The sequence below is a fragment of the Hypanus sabinus genome, chromosome 3 (assembly GCF_030144855.1).
Source record: "Hypanus sabinus isolate sHypSab1 chromosome 3, sHypSab1.hap1, whole genome shotgun sequence".
Classification (NCBI taxonomy): domain Eukaryota; kingdom Metazoa; phylum Chordata; class Chondrichthyes; order Myliobatiformes; family Dasyatidae; genus Hypanus; species Hypanus sabinus.
In genome coordinates, this window is record NC_082708.1 from 192,222,716 (window position 1) to 192,240,467 (window position 17,752).

Here is a 17,752-nt window from a genome sequence, read left to right on the forward strand (position 1 = left end):
TGTGGCCATTCAGGTATGACCCCTCTGTCCTTTAGCTGGACCGTTCTTCTATGGTGGACTCGTCACCCAGGCAAGGGTGGACACACACACAAGCCCCCACCGGCCTCTCTATAAACACTGAGTTAAAATTGACGGATCCTTCGTTCGGTTTCCGATGCCCCACACCTTCTCGTGGGTTCCAACACTTAAACAGTGCTCACTGGTGTGTCTCTTGGTGTGTCTCCTGGTGTGTCTGAGGGGTGTCTCCCCAGACCTCACTTTTATCCCTACTCACGGGGTCTCAGGTGTCAATCAGTTTTGAATGGCTTAGTCCATCAAACCAGCCCACTCCGGCTGTCCACTGAGGAATTTTAATGAACAGAATAGTACCAAGTAAACAGCCCTCTCTGGAGCCATAAGTCTTACAGGAATCATAATATGGTCTCTCTCCCCCGATGTTATCTCTCCCTTGTCTGAAGCAAATGTTCCAGTCCCAATATGTTTTTGTTCCATCTCTTTCTCTCTCATTAGCAGCCTGGCAACAGTAATGGTTTGTAATTCTTCCCAGTGGAGGGAAAAAAAAATGGGCAACTCTATACCCTTCTGCCCATCAGAGTTGTTCATCCTTCGTAACAGTATATCGTGAACAGTTTCAGGCCCAGCACCGACGCCTGCAGCACACCGCTCACCAATTGTTGCCAACCAGAATAACACACATGTATCCTAACTCACTGCTTTCTATCAATTAATCAATCCTCTATCCATGCTAATACATCACCCCTTATCTTATGGATAAGTCTTTTATGTGGCATGTTTTCAAACAGCTTCTAGAAACCCAAGTAAATAACATCAATCTGTTCCCCTCTATCTACTGCACTCATTATATCCTCAAAGAACTCCACTAAGTCTGGCAAATAGGACCTGTTTTGCTGAATCCATGCTGTGTCTGCCTGATGGGTCCATTTCTTTCCAGATGCCTCACTATTTCTTCTTTAATGATAGCTTCAAGCATTTTCCCAACTACAGATGTTAAACTAACTGGCCTATAGTTACCTGCCTTTTGTCTACATCATTTTTTGAACAGTGGCATGACATTTGCCATCTTCTAAACCACTGGGACCTACCCAGAGTCCAGAGAATTTTGGTAAATTATCACCAAAGCCTCTACTATAACTTTTGCCATTTTTTTCAGTACCCTGAGATGCATTCCATCAGGACCAGGGACTTACATATCTTCAGGCCCACAAGTTTGTTCAGCACTACCTCTTTAGTGATAGCTATTGTATTGAGGTTCTCAACTCCCATTGCATCCGTAACATTTCTCTTTGGCATGTTAGACATGTCCTCCACCGTGAAGACCGAAACAAAATAGTCATTCAAATCCTCACCCATTTTCTCATTACCCAATATCAATTCCCACTTCTCATTCTCCAAGGGATCTACATTCACTTTAGTCACCCTTTTCCACTTCATATAATTATAAAAGATTTTACTATCCAGTTTTTATATTTTGTACTAGTTTATTTTCATAATCTAGATTCCCTTTCTTTATTGCTTACTTCATGGTTCTTTGTTGCCTTCAAAGTTTTCCCAATCTTCCAGTTTCCCCCTACTCTTAGCAACTTTGTACACATGAGCTTTTACCATAGAACCATAGAACACTACAGCACAGTACAGGCCCTTCAGCCCTCCATGTTGTGTCAACCCATATAATCCTTAAAAAAAGTACTAAACCCACATTTCCCTATTACTCTCCATTTTTCTTTCATCCATGTGCCTGTCCAAGAGGATCTTAAATACCCCTAATGTTTTAGCCTCCATCACCATCCCTGGCAAGTCATTCCAGGCACTCACAACCCTCTGTGTAAAAAAAACCTACCCCTGATGTCTCCCCTAAACTTCCCTCCTTTAATTTGTACATATGCCCTCTGGTGTTTGCTATTGGTGCCCTGGGAAACAGGAACTGGCTATCCACCCTATCTATGCCTCTCAGAATCTTGTAGAAATCCATCAAGTCCCCTCCCATTCTTCTATGCTCCAAAGAAAAAAAGTCCCAGCTCTGCTAACCTTGCTTCATATGACTTGTTCTCCAATCCAGGTAACATCCTGGTAAGTCTCCTCTGCACCCTCTCCAGAGCTTCCACATCCTTCTTATAATGAGGTGACCAGAACTGAACACAATTTAGTTTGATGCCTTCCTTTATTTCCTTAGTAATCTATGACTGACTCTCCCCACCCTCACTGTCCTTACTTTTAACTGGAATATACTTCTGTTGAGCACCATGAAAAATCTCTTTGAAAATCATCCACTGTTTCTCAACCATCCCACCACATAGCCTGTGTTCTTAGTCTACACTAGCCAAATCCTCCCTAATCCCATTGTAGTCTCAGTTGTTCAGACATAATACACTGGTTTTAGAGTGAACTATTGCACTCTCCACTTGTAAGTGAAACTCAGTCACATTGTGATCACTCTTTCCAAGGGGATCCCTAACTACAAGACCACTAATTTTACCTGTCTCATTGCACAGGGCCAGATCTAAGATAGCAGGTTCCCTTGTTGGTTCAGCAACATGCTGTTCAAGAAAGTCTTCACTGAAGCATGCTATGAAGTCCTTTTCAAGATTGCCCCGAACAACTTGATTCACCCAATCTATGTGCAAGTTAAAGTCCTCATGATACTGCTGTTCCATTCTTACATACCTCGTGTTTATTGTAAGGCAACATAGATACCAGAGAGATAGTAATGGGGGACAATGAAATAGCTGATGACAGGAATACGTACTATACACTAGCAATATGATAGAAGTTTCAGGTGTAATGAAGTGTGTGACGTTACTGTAAATTGAGAGATCTCATTGAAACCTACTGAATGTTTAAAAGACTAGATAGGGTGGATGTGGAGAGGATGTTTCCTCTGGTGGGGGTATCCAGAACTGGAAGACACAGCCTCAAAATTGATAGATAACCGTTTAGAAAAGAGGGAAGGAGGATTTTATTTTAGCCAGAGAGTAGTGAACCTGTGGAATGCTCTGGCATAGACTGGGGTGGAGGCCAAGTCGGTGCATATATTAAGGGCAGAAGTTGATCGTTTCCTGATCAGTCAGGGCAGCAAAGGATATGGCAAGAAGGGAGGTGTATGGGATTGAGAGGGATCTGGGATCAGCCATGATGGAATGACATAACAGACTCAATGGGCAAAATGGCCTAATTCTGCTCCTATGTCTTATGGTCTAGAAAGAATGTTCTTGGGAAACTGAAATGTCTGAAGGTGGGTAAGTCTATTATATTAATAAGGTTGAAAGAGTGAAGAGAAAGTTTACAAGGATGTTGCCGTGACTTAAGAAACAGGACTTTATTCCCTGGAGCATAGAAGAATGAGGGTTGATTCGATAGAGCTGTATAAAATTATGATGGGTATAGATAGAGTGAATGCAAGCAGGCTTTTTCCACTGAGACCAGGGGAGAAAAAAAAAAACCAGAGGACATGGGTTAAGGGTGAAGGGGGAAAAGTTTAAAGGGAACATTAGGGGGGCTTCTTCACACACAGAGTGGTGGGAGTGTGGAATGAGCTGTAAATGTGGGTTACTTTTAACATTTAAGAAAAACTTGGACAGGTACATGGATGACAGGTGTATGGAGGGATATGGGCCAGGTGCAGGTCAGTGGGACTAGGCAGAAAAATGGTTCGGCACAGCCAAGAAGGGCCAAAAAGCCCGTTTCTGTGCTGTAATGTTCTGTGGTTTAATGGTTCTAAGTCACCTAGATCAAATGATGTACACCCCAGAGTTATGACAGAGGTGGCTGAAAAGATCATGGAGGCATTAGTAATGCTCTTTCAAGAATCACCAGATTCTGGTATGGTTCTGGAAGATTGAAAAATTGCAAATAACACTCCACTCTTCAGAAAAGGTGAGAGGCAGAAGAAAGGAAACTATAGGCCATTCACTCTGATCTCAATGGTTGGGAAGATTTTGGAGTCAATTAAGGATGAGATTTCAGGGCACTTGGAGGCACATGATAATATACACCGTAGTCAACAAAGGAAAATCTTTCCTGACAAATCTGTTGGAATTCTTTGAAGAAGTAACAAGCAGGATAGACAAAGGAGAATCAGTCAATGTTGTATACTTGGATTTTCGGAAGGCTTTTGACAAGGTGCCACACATGAGGCTCCTTAAGAAGCTACATGCCCATGGTATTATAGGGAAGATTCTAGCATGGACAAGGAAGAGATGATTGTCAGTTGGCAAAGAGTGGGAAAAGAGGGCTTTCTGGTTGGCTGCTGGTGACTAGTGGTGTTCCATAGGGGTCTGTGTTGGGATCAATTCTTTTTACGTGACATGTCAATGATTTGGATAATGGAATTGGTGGCTTTGTTGGAAAGTTCCTGGACAATGTGAAGATAGGCGGAGGGGCAGGTACTTTCCAGGAAGTAGAGATGCTACAAAAGGACTTAGACAGATTAAGAGAATAGGCAAAGAAACAGTGCCAGGAAGTGTACGGTCATGCACTTTGGTAGAAGAAATTAAAGAGTTGACTATTTTCTAAATGGAGGAAAATTACAAAGAACTGAGTTACAAAGTGACTTGTGAGTCCTTATACAGGATTCCCTAAAGGTTAATTTGCAGGTTGAGTCTGTGGTGAAAAAGGCAGATGCAGTGTTAGCATTTGTTTCAAGAGGACTAGAATATAAAAGCAAGAATTTAATGTTGAGACTTTATAAAGCACCGTGAGGCCTCATTTGGAGTATTGTGAAAGGATGTATTGAAACTGGAGAAGGTTAAAAGGAGGTTCACAAGAATGATTTCAGGACTGAATGGCTTGTGATAAGATGAAATGGCAGAGCAAACAATGGGTCAAATGCCCTAATTCTACTCCTATATCATCAGCTGCTTCTTTGCCCATTCTCTTAATCTGTCTAAATCCTTCTGCAGCCTCTCTGCTTCCTCAAAAGCACCTGCCCCTCCACATATCTTCATCTCGTCTGCAAACTTTGCTACAAAACCTTCAATTCTATCATCCAAGTCATTGCCATATAACGTAAAAATAATTGGTTCTAACTCAGAACTCTGTGAAACACCACTCTTCAATGGCAGCCAACTGGAAAAGGCTACCTTTAATCCCATTCTTTGCCTCCTGCCACTCAGCCAATGCTCTATCCATGTTAGTATCTTTTCTGGAATACCATGGGCCCATGCTAAGCTGCCTCATGTACGGCACCTTCTCAAAAGCCTTCTGAAAATCCAAGTACACAATATCCCCCGATACTACTTTGTCTATCCTTCATGTTATTTCTCCAAGGAGTTCCAACAAATTTGCCAGGCAAGATTTTCCCTTGAAACCATGAACACTATGGACAATTTTATCACTTGCTGATATGGTGAATACAAGTGGGCATAATTTTAAGGTGCTTGGAAATTTTAAGGTATCAAGGGGATGTCAAGGGTAAGTTTTTCACACAGAGAGTGGTAAATGCATTGACAGTGGCAGCGGTGGTGGAAACAGATACAATAGGGTCTTTTAAGAGCCTCTTAAATAGGTACATGGAGCTTAGAAAATAGAGGGCTATGTACTAGGGATATCCTAGGCAGCTTCTAGACTAGATTACATGGTCAGTCCAACGTTGTGAGTCAAAGGGCCTGTACTGTGCTGCAGATTTCTGTGTTCTATATGCCTCCAAGTACTCCAAAATTACACCTTTAACTATCAACTCCAACATCTTCCCATCACTGAGGCTAACTCAGACTAACTAGTCTATAATTTTCTTTCTTCTGGCTCTCTCCCTTCTTGAAGAATGGAGTGACATTTGCAATTTTCTACTCTTCCGGAACAATGCCAGAATTAATTAATTGTTGAAAGATTATTAATAATGCCTCCACAATCTCTTCAGCCACCTCTTTCAGATCCCTGGGGTGTACATATCTACTTTCAGACCTTTCAGATTCTCAAGAACCTTCTTCCTAATAACGGCAACTTCACACCTGACACTTTCAAAGTTCTGGCATCCTGCTAGTGTCTTCTATAGTGAAGTATTGTACAAAATACTTATTCAGTTCATCCTCCATTTCCTTGACGCATATTACACCTCTCTTGCCTCATTTCCAGCAAACCAATATCCATTCTCGCCTCTCTTTATAATCTGAGGAAATTGTTAGTATCTTCTTTCATATTATTGGCTAGCTTGCCTTCATTTTCCATCTTCCACAAATTTTTGCTCTATTATATGCCCTCTCCTTGACTTTTATGTCGACTTTGGCTTCTTTTGTTAGCCACGGTTGTGACATCTTGTCTTTTACATACTTCTTTCTCTTTAGGATGTATATATCCTATGCTTCCAGAAATTCCAGCCACTGCGGCTTGCTGTCATCCCTGCCAGTGTTCTTTTTCAATCAATATTGGGTAGCTCCTCTCTCATGCCTCTGTAATTCCCTTTACTCCACTATAATACTCATACATCTGACATTAGCTTCTCATTCTGAAACTTCAAGAGTGAATTCTATCATATTTTGATTAGTTGCCCTGAAGGCTCATTTATCTTCAACTATCTAATCAATTTAGGTTCATTACACAGTGCCCAATTCAAAGTAGCTGATTCCCTAGTCAGTTCAAACATGATCTGCTCTTACCCCTGCACCCCTGATACCGCTTCCTCCCTCCTGCCGTCTGGGAAAAGACTCCGAAGCATTCAGGCTCTCACGACCAGACTACGTAACAAGTTTCTTTCCCCAAGCTATCAGACTCATCAATACCCAGAGCCTGGACTGTCACCTTGCCCTACTGTCCTGTTTATTATTTATTGTAATGCCTGCACTGTTTTTGTGCACTTTATGCAGTCCTGTGTAGGTCTGTAGTCTAGTGTAGCTTTCTCTGTGTTGTTTTTTTTTTATGTAGTTCAGTCTAGTTTTTGTACTGTGTCATATAACACCATGGTCCTGAAAAATGTTGTCTTATTTTTACTATGTATTGACCCAGCAGTTATGGTTGAAATGACAATAAAAGTGATTTGACTTGACTTGATTTAAAGACCCATCTCGTGGGTATTCCAAGAATTCCCTCTCTTGAGATCCAGCACCAACATGATTTTCCCAATCTACCTGCAAATTGACATCCCCCCAAGACTTTGGACATGCATTTTCTATCTCCATTTGTAATTTATAGTCCACATTCTTACTACCTCTAAATGATTTGATTTCAGTTGTTACCAACAGAGCTACACCATCTCCTCTGCTGACCCTTAGACATGAAATTCCCAGACAAGATTCAGTGATGTCCATAATGTCATACATGCCAATCTGTAACCATGCTACAAGTTCATCTACCTTATTCCATATATTACTTGCTTCAAATATTACACTTCCAGTCCTGCATTCACCCTTTTCAACTTTATCCGCCTTTTTCATTGCAACTCATCCTGTTGACTGCAATTTTGCCCTACCTTCAGCTTTTCCTTGCTAGAAGTCTCACTATACGTTGCCTCTGTTCTAACTTATTCAATCTTTTCTTATAACTTTAGTCCTCCAGACCCAGCAACATCTTTGTAATTTTTCTCTGCATTCTTACAAACTGATTTACATCTTTTTCTGTAAGTAGGTGACCAGCACAGGACACATACACCAAATTAGGTCTCACCAATGACTTTTACAACATAACATCCCACATCTTGTACTCAGCACTTGGATTTATGGAGGTCAATGTGCCAAAAGCTGTTTTTACAACCATATCTACCTGTGATGACAGTTTCAATAAATAATAGATCTGTATTCTTAGATTCTTCTGTTCTACCACACGCCTCGGTGCCATGCTGTTCGCTATGTAAGACATACCATATTTAGAGCTACCAATATGCACTTTTCCTGCATTAAATTTCATCTGCCTTTTTTCAAGCTTGTCCAGATCCCACTACAAGCCATGATAGCCTTCCTCACTATCGACTACACCCCCAGCCACATTGTTATCCAGATTGTTGATATGGATGACAAACAACAGGCCCAGCAATGATTCCTGCAAAACTCCACTTGTCACGACCTCCAGTCAAAGAGGCAACCATCTACTACCACTCTCTGGATTCTCCCACAAAGCCGATGTCTAATCCAATTTACTACTTCCTCGAGCAACTGAACCTTCTTGACCTCGTACGTGGGACCTTGTCAAATACCTTACTAAACTCCATGTAGACAGCACCCACTGCCTTGCCTTCATCAACTTTCCTGGTAATTTCCTCATAAAATTTTAAGATTGGTTAGACATGTGAAGCCATCCTGACTGACCTCAATCAGTCCATGTCTATCCAAATACTTGTATATCTAGTTCCTTAGAAAACTTTCCAATAACTTTCCCACTACTGATGTCAGGCTCACCAGCCTCCCATTTCCTGATTTATTTTTAGAGCCTTTCTTAAACAGCAGAACAATGACTATTGTCCAATCCCCTGGTATCTCCCCTGTCACTAAGGGTGATTTAAATATCCCTGTTAAGGCCTAGCAATTTCTGCACATCTCCCATAATGTCTGAGGGAACACCTTGTCAGGCCCTGGGGATTTATCCACTCTGATTTGTCTCAGGACAGCAAACACTTCCTCCCCTGTAATCTGTATCGAGTCTATGAAGTTGATGCCAATTTGTTTCACGTCTATCGACTCTGTGTCCTTGCAACAGTCTGTGATCTCTCTACAAATCTATATCATTCAGACTGTTGGGTAATGTGTAATGTAGCCTTATTAACCTTATTTCTCAGTTCCACCCATAATGCCTCAGTAAGAAAGTTCTCCAATCTGCCATGACATTTTCCCTGACTGGTAATGCCACCCCTCCTCCTTTAATCACTCCTGCTCTGTCATGTCTAAAACAACAGAACTCCAGAACATTGAGCTGCCAGTCCTGCCCCTCCTGCAACCCAGTCTCACCAATGGCTACAATATCATAATTCCAGGTGTTGATCCATGCCTTGAGCTCATCTGCCTTTCCTACAATACTTCTTACATTGAAATATACACAGCTCAGGACACTAGTCACACCATGTTCAACCTTTAGATTCCTGACTTTGTCTGAAGTCTTAACAACATCTCCACTAACTGTTCTGGCACTCTGATTCCTGTCCCCTGCAACTCTAGTTTAAACCCCACCATGCAGCATTAACAAACCTTCCCACTGGGATATTAGTCCCCATCCAGTCTCTTCCATACTGGTCCCACATTTCCTGGAAAAGAGCCCAAAGATCACTGCTATTTAACCCCTTTCCCCTTCTTGTCATCCAGTTTCCTGTGTCTTGCACCTTGGGTGTAACTATTCTCCCTATATGTTCCGTTTGTCACAGCCTAATCCTCCCAAATGATCCAGACTTTATCCAGTCCCACATCCAAATCCTTAACATTGAGTGTTAGAAACTGCAGCAGGATGCACTTCTCACAGGTGTAGTCGTCAAGGAAACTTGATGTCTCCCTGTGTTCCCAGATCCCATTTCCTGAAGAGGAGTATCTAACGATTCTGCCTGGCATCTCTTCTGTTCTAAATGAACAAATGTAAAGAAGGATGAAAAAAAAACTTTTTTACATTCAAGTCAAGTCAAGTCACTTTTATTGGCATTTTGACCATAACTGCTATGTTCAGTACATAGTAAAAATGAGACAACATTTTTCAGGACCATGGTGTTACATGACACAGTACAAAAACTAGACTGAACTATGTAAAAAAACAACACAGAGAGAAAAAAACTACACTAGACTACAGACCTACCCAGGACTGCATAAAGTGCACAAAACAGTGCAGGCGTTACAATAAATAATAAACAGGACAATAGGGCAAGGTGTCAGTCCAGGCACTGGGTATTGAGGAGTCTGATAGCTTGGGGGAATAAACTGTTACGTAGTCTGGTCGTGAGAGCTGGAATGCTTCGGAGCCTTTTCCCAGACGGCAGGAGGGAGAAGCGATTTATGAGGGGTGCATGGGGTCCTTCATGATGCTGTTTACTTTGCGGATGCAGTGTGTAGTGTAAATGTCCGTAATGGTGGGAAGAGAGACCCCGATGATCTTCTCAGCTGACCTCACTATCCACTGCAGGGTCTTGCGATCCGAGATGGTGCAATTTCCAAACTAGGCAGTGATGCAGCGGCTCAGGATGCTCTCAATACAACCCCTGTAGAATGTGATGAAGATGGGGGGGGGTGGGAGATGGAGTTTCCTCAGCCTTCACAGAAAGCAGAGACACTGCTGGGCTTTCTTTGCTATGGAGCTGGTGTTGAGGGACCAGGTGAGATTCTCCGCCAGGTGAACACCAAGAAATTTGGTGCTCTTTACAATCTCTACCGAGGAGCCGTCGATGTTCAGTGGGGAGTGGTCACTTCATGCCCTCCTGAAGTCAACAACCATCTCTTTTGTTTTGTTCACATTCAGAGACAGGTTGTTGGCTCTGCACCAGTCCGTTAGCCGCTGCACCTCCTCTCTGTAAGCTGACTCGTTGTTCTTGCTGATGAGACCCACCACGGTTGTGTCATCGGTGAACTTGATGATGTGGTTCGAGCTGTGTGTTGCAGCACAGTTGTGGGTCAGCAGAGTGAACAGCAGTGGACTGAACACACAGCCCTGGGAAGCCCCTGTGCTCAGTGTGATGGTGTTGGTGATGCTGCTCCTGACCCGGACTGACTGAGGTCTCCCAGTCAGGAAGTCTAGGATCCAGTTGCAGAGGGAGGTGTTCAGGCCCAGTAGGCTCAGCTTTCCAATCAGTTTCTGAGGGATGATTGTGTTGAATGCTGAACTGAAGTCTATGAGCAGCATCCGAATGTATCTGTCTTTTTTGTCCAGGTGGGTTAGGGGCAGGTGGAGGGTGATGGAAATGGCATCGTCTGTTGAGCGGTTGAGGCAAACTGCAGGGGGTCCAGTGTCGGGGGCAGCAGGGTCTTGATATGCCTCATGACAAGCCTTATGAAACACTTCATGATGATGGATGTGAGTGGATGTGATTCTACCAAACTCTACCTATACCGTTTTTTGCCTTCTCTGACTGAAGCCTCTCTTCACTGAAACCTCATAGAGCTAAAACATCAGTCTTCACTCTGACTCTGCTCACTCCAGTGAAGGCCACTCTGTTTGCCTCTGCCTTACTTTAATTTATTCTTGCTGATCAATCCTGAATGCTGATTGGCCAGTGCTCAAAGCTCTAAAACTGCCATGAGTCACTGTCTTTTCTGCTCGATCAGCAAATCTGAGTGACGTATGTCTTCTCAGGCTCCTGATCTCTCCAACTGGCTGCTGCTCAGTGCTGCAAAACTTCTGCATGGGTCCCATCTTCCCTGGACATGAGCCCAATGATCCAAAAATCTTATGCCCTTCTTCCTACACCAACTCCTTAGCCACATGTTAAACTGTATAATCTTCCTAGTCCTTGTCTCAGCAGCACATGGCTTGGGTAGGAATCCTGAGATCATAACCCTGGAGTTCCTTCCCTTTAACTTAACACATAACTCCCTGAACTCACTTTGCAGAACTCCCCCTTCCCTTTAGAGTCACAGAGTCAGACTCAGTGCCAGAGACCTGACTGCTGTGACTTTCCTCTGTTAGGTCATCACCCCCAGCAGTATTCTGTTGAGGGAGATGGCTACAGAGGTATTCAGTAATGACTCCTTAACCCCCCTTCCCCTTCCAGACTGTCACTCAGAGTTATGTGTTCTGCACCTTGGGTGGAACTACCTCACTATGTGTCCAACCTATCACCCCCTCAGCCTCCCAAATGATCTGGAGTTCATCCAGTTCCAGCTCCAACACCTCAATGCAGTGTCAGAAGCTGCAGCTGGGTGTACTTCTCACAGCTGTAGTTGTAAGTGACACTCAATGTCTCCCTGCCCCCCTACATCCCACAAAAGGAACATTCCACTATCCTGCCTGACACCTCTAATATTCAAACTGAGCAACTATAAAGAAATGAAAAACATTATTGGGGGGGGGGGGGGCTAGGAGTGAGGAAATCTACCTACAGCTTTTTTCCGCTTTTCTTACTAAAGCCTCTCCTCACCGAAGCCTCAGGGATAAAGCCTAAAAATGTCCACTCTAACTCTGACCACTCCAAAAATATCTACTCCAACAAAGGACGCAGCTTTAATTTTTCCTCAAGTCCATTCTCCTGACAGGAGTTTGCACTACCATTCAATCATTGTTGATTGTCTTTTTTCATCTCTATTCTCTCGACAGATGCCAGATCTGCTGCAAAGGCTTGCTATGAAGTTATAAATCAGGAAGGGAGTGCGTTTGGGAACTGTGGTGTAGACAAAGATCAAGGATACAAAGCGTGCCAGCGTGGGTATGTTTGCAATAAAAGTCAGCTTTGCTTAGGTTTGCCAGTCTTAAATAGCGGAACCAAGTGTGTGAATGCACAAATCTGTATGAAAGGAGAGAGCTGTTCAGGGGAGATGAGAGAGGTGGGCTTTTCCAAGGGCAGTGATACAATACATTTAATAGGTACATAGTTGAAAGTGAAATGCAGAACACTGGTTCTTTTGGCAGTCAAGACCCGCACAACTTGTTGCTTCATAATTGTGTTATTAATCATTAATCAAACAAAGAGTATTGGAAATGCAGAGTTGCAAAACCCGAATAGCTGAGAACAAAGACCTGGAAAAAGACTGGGGCAATGTGTTCAGCTCTTATTGTACCCATGGGTAAGAGATATTCCATTCAAATTTGCAGTTAAGAGCTAACCAGTCGGTTGCCTCTGTTCAAACAATGTGATACTAAGGAGTTTCTAGAAAGAGACAAAGAACCACTGGGGACACACTGAAGTACTGTATATACATAATGTGACCACTAGGAAACATACTACATAGTACATGTATATGGGTAGCTATGTAAAACAATATCAGGTATAAACTGTTTACGTGCAAAGGAAATAACAATTATACAGTTTAATGCAACAAGAGTTATGGGCTATGAGGGAGGGAAGGGTGAGATTGATGATAGTGGTGTCATATAGATTGGCACGACATCCTGAGTCAAAGAGCCGGTATTGTGCTAAACTGCTCTCGGTATGTGATTGACTCTGGAAAATCCAGCCGCCAGGTAGGAGAAAGCTCAACAAAAGCAGGAGATCTTCCATAATGTTTCAATGAAATCATACGGGTGGGTGAAATTTTCACAGCTCAGTCCACAGAATCATGTCACAGAGTCATAGAATATTACGGAACAGAAACACACCCTCCAGCCCATTGAGTCCATGTCCAACTACTGTTCCCAGTATCACCTCTGGATTTGCTATCCCCTCACCACCAATCCCTTGCCCTACCCAGGCACTTTGTCCTACAACTGGTGAAGGTGCAAGACCTGTCCCACCACTCCACCCCCACCATCCATTGCCCCAACAGCCCTTCTAGGTGAGGCAGAGATTCATATGTACCTTTTCCAACCTGGATGAGGAAGTGGAGGGATGGGTTAGAAAATTTGCTGGCGATACAAAGGTTGGAGGTTTTGTGGATAGTGTGGAGAGCTGTCAGAAGTTACAGCGCGACATCAATAAGATGCAAAATTAGGCTGAGAAGTGGAAGATGGAGTTCAACCCAGGTAAGTGTGAGCTGGTTCATTTTGATAGGTCAAATATGATGGCAGAATATAGTATTAATTGGCAGTGTGGAGGATCAGAGGGATCTTGGGATCCGAGCCCATAGGACATTCAAAGCTGCTGCACAAGTTGACTCTGTGGTTAAGGAAGTATACGATGCATTGGTCTTCATCAACCGTGGGATTGAGTTTAGGAGCTGAGAGGTAATGTTGCAGCTATATAGGATCCTGGTCAGAGCCCACTTGGAGTATTGTGCCCAGTTCTCGTCACCTCACTACAGGAAGGATGTGGAAACCATAGAAAGGGTGCAGAGGAGATTTACAAGGGTGTTGCCTGGATTGGGGGGCATGCCTCATGAGAACAGGTTGAGTGAACTCGGCCTTTTCTCCTTGGAGTGGCAGAGGATGAGAGGTGACCTGATAGAGGTGTGTAAGATGATGAGAGGCATTGATCGTGAGACTTTTTCCCAGGGCTGAAATGGCTAATATGAGAGGGCACAGTTTTAAGTTGGAAGTAGGTACAGAGGAGATGTCAGGGTTAAGTTTTTTACACAGAGAGTGGTGAGTGCACGGAATGGGCTGCCGGTGGCAGTGCTGGAGGCGGATACGATAGGGTCTTTTAAGACACTCCTGGATAGGTACACGGAGCTTAGAAAAATAGAGGGCTATTGGTAACCCTAGGTAATTTATAAAGTAAGTGCATGATCAGCACAGTATTGTGGGGCCGAAGGGCCTGTATTGTGCTGTAGGTTTTCTATGTTTCTATATTTCTGTGGCCTCCTCGATGCTAGTGAGACCAGGCACCTGCACTCTGTCTGCCAGGCCTTCTGAAACCCGTTAGCTGAGCCATTTTAGTTCCACACCAACCTGTTTGTCCTCAGCCTTGTCCCATGCCAAAGAGAGGCTAAACACAAACTGCATCACCTTCCTTCCTTCTCAGGCTCCTCCACCTCCTAGGCAATGATAAGTTGCTGCACCTTCTTTTTCCCCTTGACCCTCTGCCAGTCACCCCTCGTCACCCATCGCAGGATGTCCTACATCATGGAAGCAGGTCCTACAGCCCAACCAGCCCATGCTGAGCAGAAGTTCCATCTGAAATATTGGTAATTGCCAGGGTTTGGCCCATATCTTGCCTTTCATCTCTCCTTCACCTCTTCACACTGGCCACCTGGAACAGACTACCTGCCATCAAGGACATATATACAGAACAGTGTCACGAAATGGCCAGTAACATCAAAGGTCCCTCCTACCCTGCTCAAGCAACACACAAATGCTGGAGGAACTCAGCAGGCCAGGCAGCGTCTATGGAAAAGAGTAAACACACAAATGCTGGAGGAACTCAGCAGGCCAGGCAGCGTCTATGGAAAAGAGTAAACACACAAATGCTGGAGGAACTCAGCAGGCCAGGCAGCGTCTATGGAAAAGAGTAAACACACAAATGCTGGAGGAACTCAGCAGGCCAGGCAGCGTCTATGGAAAAGAGTAAACACACAAATGCTGGAGGAACTCAGCAGGCCAGGCAGCGTCTATGGAAAAGAGTAAACACACAAATGCTGGAGGAACTCAGCAGGCCAGGCAGCGTCTATGGAAAAGAGTAAACTGTCAAAGTTTCAGGCCAAGACTTTTCTTCAGAATTGGAAAGGAAGGGTGGAGTCAGATTAAGGAGGGGGAGGGCACAAAGAAGTACAAGGTGGTAGGTGATTGGTGAAACTGGGAGAGGGGGAGGGGTGATGTAAAGAGCTGGGAAGCTGATTGGGGAAAGAGATACAGGGCTGGAGAAGGGGGGGATCTTATAGGAGAGGATAGAAGACCATGGAAGAACGTGCAGGGGGAGGAGCACTAGAGGGAGGTCATAGGCAAATAAAGAGATAAGGTGAGAAAGGGAAACGGGAATGGGGAATAGTGAAGGAGAGGGAGGGGCAATTACCAGAAGTTAGAGAAATCAATGTTCGTGCCATCAGGTTGGAGACTACACAGATGGAATATGAGGTGTTGCAACCTGAGCAATGCTTCATCTGGACAGTGGAGGAGCCCACTGACTGACATGGGAAGTAGAATTGAAATAGGTGGTCTGGTGCTCCTCACCCTTCACTTTCTTCCATGTGTTCTGTTCTCACTGATCAGAACAGCCTCTCTTCTTCACCCTGTATCTCTTCCCAGCTTCTTCCCCATTTCCCAGCTCTTCACTTCATCCCTTCTCCCTCTCCCTTTTCACTTACCATCTGCCACCTTATACTTCTTCCTCCCCACCTCCCAACTTTGTACCGACTTCTCCCCCTTCCTCTCCAGTCCTGAAGAAGGGTCTTGGGCTGAAATGCTGAATGTTTACTCTTTTCCATAAATGCTGCTGGCCTGCTGTGTTCCTCCAGCATCTTGTGTGTGTTGCTTTGGATTTCCAGCATCTGCAGATTTTCTTGTGTTTGTGATACCCTGCTCATGGGCCGGTCGTCCCACAGCCATCAGGAGGAGCCTACATAGCACCCAGAACCAGCAGACTCAAAAACAGTTACTTTCCCCAAGCAGTAAGGCTGATCAACATCTCCCCCACTTATCCACCCCACACCCCACCACCACTACCTGATGTGCTATCGCACCTAGCGATTGCACATACAATCAATATATATATAAGCTATCTTATGTATTTATATTTATTGTGGTTTTTATTATTATTGTGTTATTTTATTGTGTCTTTCAGTTATGCTACATTGGATCTGGAGTAACGATTATTTTGTTCTCCTTTACTGTACACTTGTATGCTGGAAATGAATCTCCCTCTCTCTACTGAAACATCAACTGTCCAATTCCTTCCACAGATGCTGACAAGCTGATTTCTTCCAGCACTTCGTCCTTTGCTTAGCATTGCTTTCATTCTGCCATGTCTGAATCCTGGAATTCCCTGCTAACTAGGCAATGAGAACTCCCTCCATTTCAGCTGTACAGATGTACAGAAAGGCAGCTCGCCAGTACCTTCACAACTCGGGCCATCCACAGTTCGGAGTTCAGTGTCGGTGCCATCTGTACATTCTCACAGTGGCTGTACACACAGTCCCACAGTCCCCAGACATACTGGTTAATAGGTTATTGTAAACTGTCCTGAGATTAGCCTAAGGTTAAACAGGTGGGTGCTGGATGGTTCCTGAAGGTTGCTATTGCCGGGGGCTCCCACTACCTATTAAATGTTCCCAATGGTGTACCCATCAAATAGACTGATAGTTGTCCAGCTCCTGGCCTTCACGTGTGGCTCAGCTACTAAGCCCAGCAGAACTGTTTCTACTGACAGGAGAAGTGGCAAAGGAGGGTGACTGGCACCTTAAAACCCATCACTTCAGGCAGCTGGGGCTCGTCGGCCATGGTTGGCAGCTCATCTAGGAGAATGAAAACTCTGATCTCAAACCTCAGCTGTCTTGTGGCTATACCCACTCATGAGGAAGTCTTTGAGAGTTAACCCTGAGAGAAAAGTACCAGAGCTGGAGTCCCTAAGGCAGTCCTGCATTGTTCAACACTGACTGGTAACTCCTGCAGTGCTACTGGCACCAAACTGTATCGGTCTCTACTGATCCTTTGGTTCATCAGTTGTGAGGAGAGGAGGAGCGTGCTCTCCATATTGTACTGCACAAGCTAGCATATCTGGACAGCTAGGACACAACATCCATGGTCGAGCCCAACTGATGAAGGCCTTACTCACTGCTGGATGGTGTGGCTGCAAGATTGTCCCACACTGTATCTCTAAATAAATAATATCGCAGCACAAGCTGCCCTTGCAAACAAAAGCAATATCCCACCAATGAATAATAAAAATGTACCATTCTGCCCATTATAATTTTGCCTGCTTTCCAAGAAATCTTTGTTTTCTTTGGTGTATTACTGCAGTTTTCTAAATCCAGGATTTTAATTTGCTTGTTTGCCCTACAGGAATGAACACTGTGGAAAAATCCAATGCAATAGCGATAGCGGATTTATGGTCGCAGGACGAGGAACAGTGAAAACCGTAAAGACTTCTTTTACTTCCAATGGAGTGAACTATGTATGCTGGGCGATAAAAAGTGACATAAGTGATGCCCAAAGTCCAGACTGGGTTAAAGAAGGGACGAAATGTGGACATAACAAGGTAATTGAAACAACTGGTACTGTTAGGGTGTTCTGTGCAGACTCACCCCACGTTCTGTGGTCAGCATAGACGAGTTGGGCTGAAGGTCCCATGTTATGACTCTGATCCCATGTTACCTTTCCT

General features: G+C 44.1%; 1 pseudogene; it reads left to right on the forward strand.

Moving 5' to 3' along the window:
- LOC132390961 (disintegrin and metalloproteinase domain-containing protein 12-like) overlaps positions 1 to 17,504 on the forward strand; it is a 169,352-nt pseudogene extending 151,848 nt beyond the window's left edge.
- Positions 17,505 to 17,752: the final 248 nt, after the last annotated feature.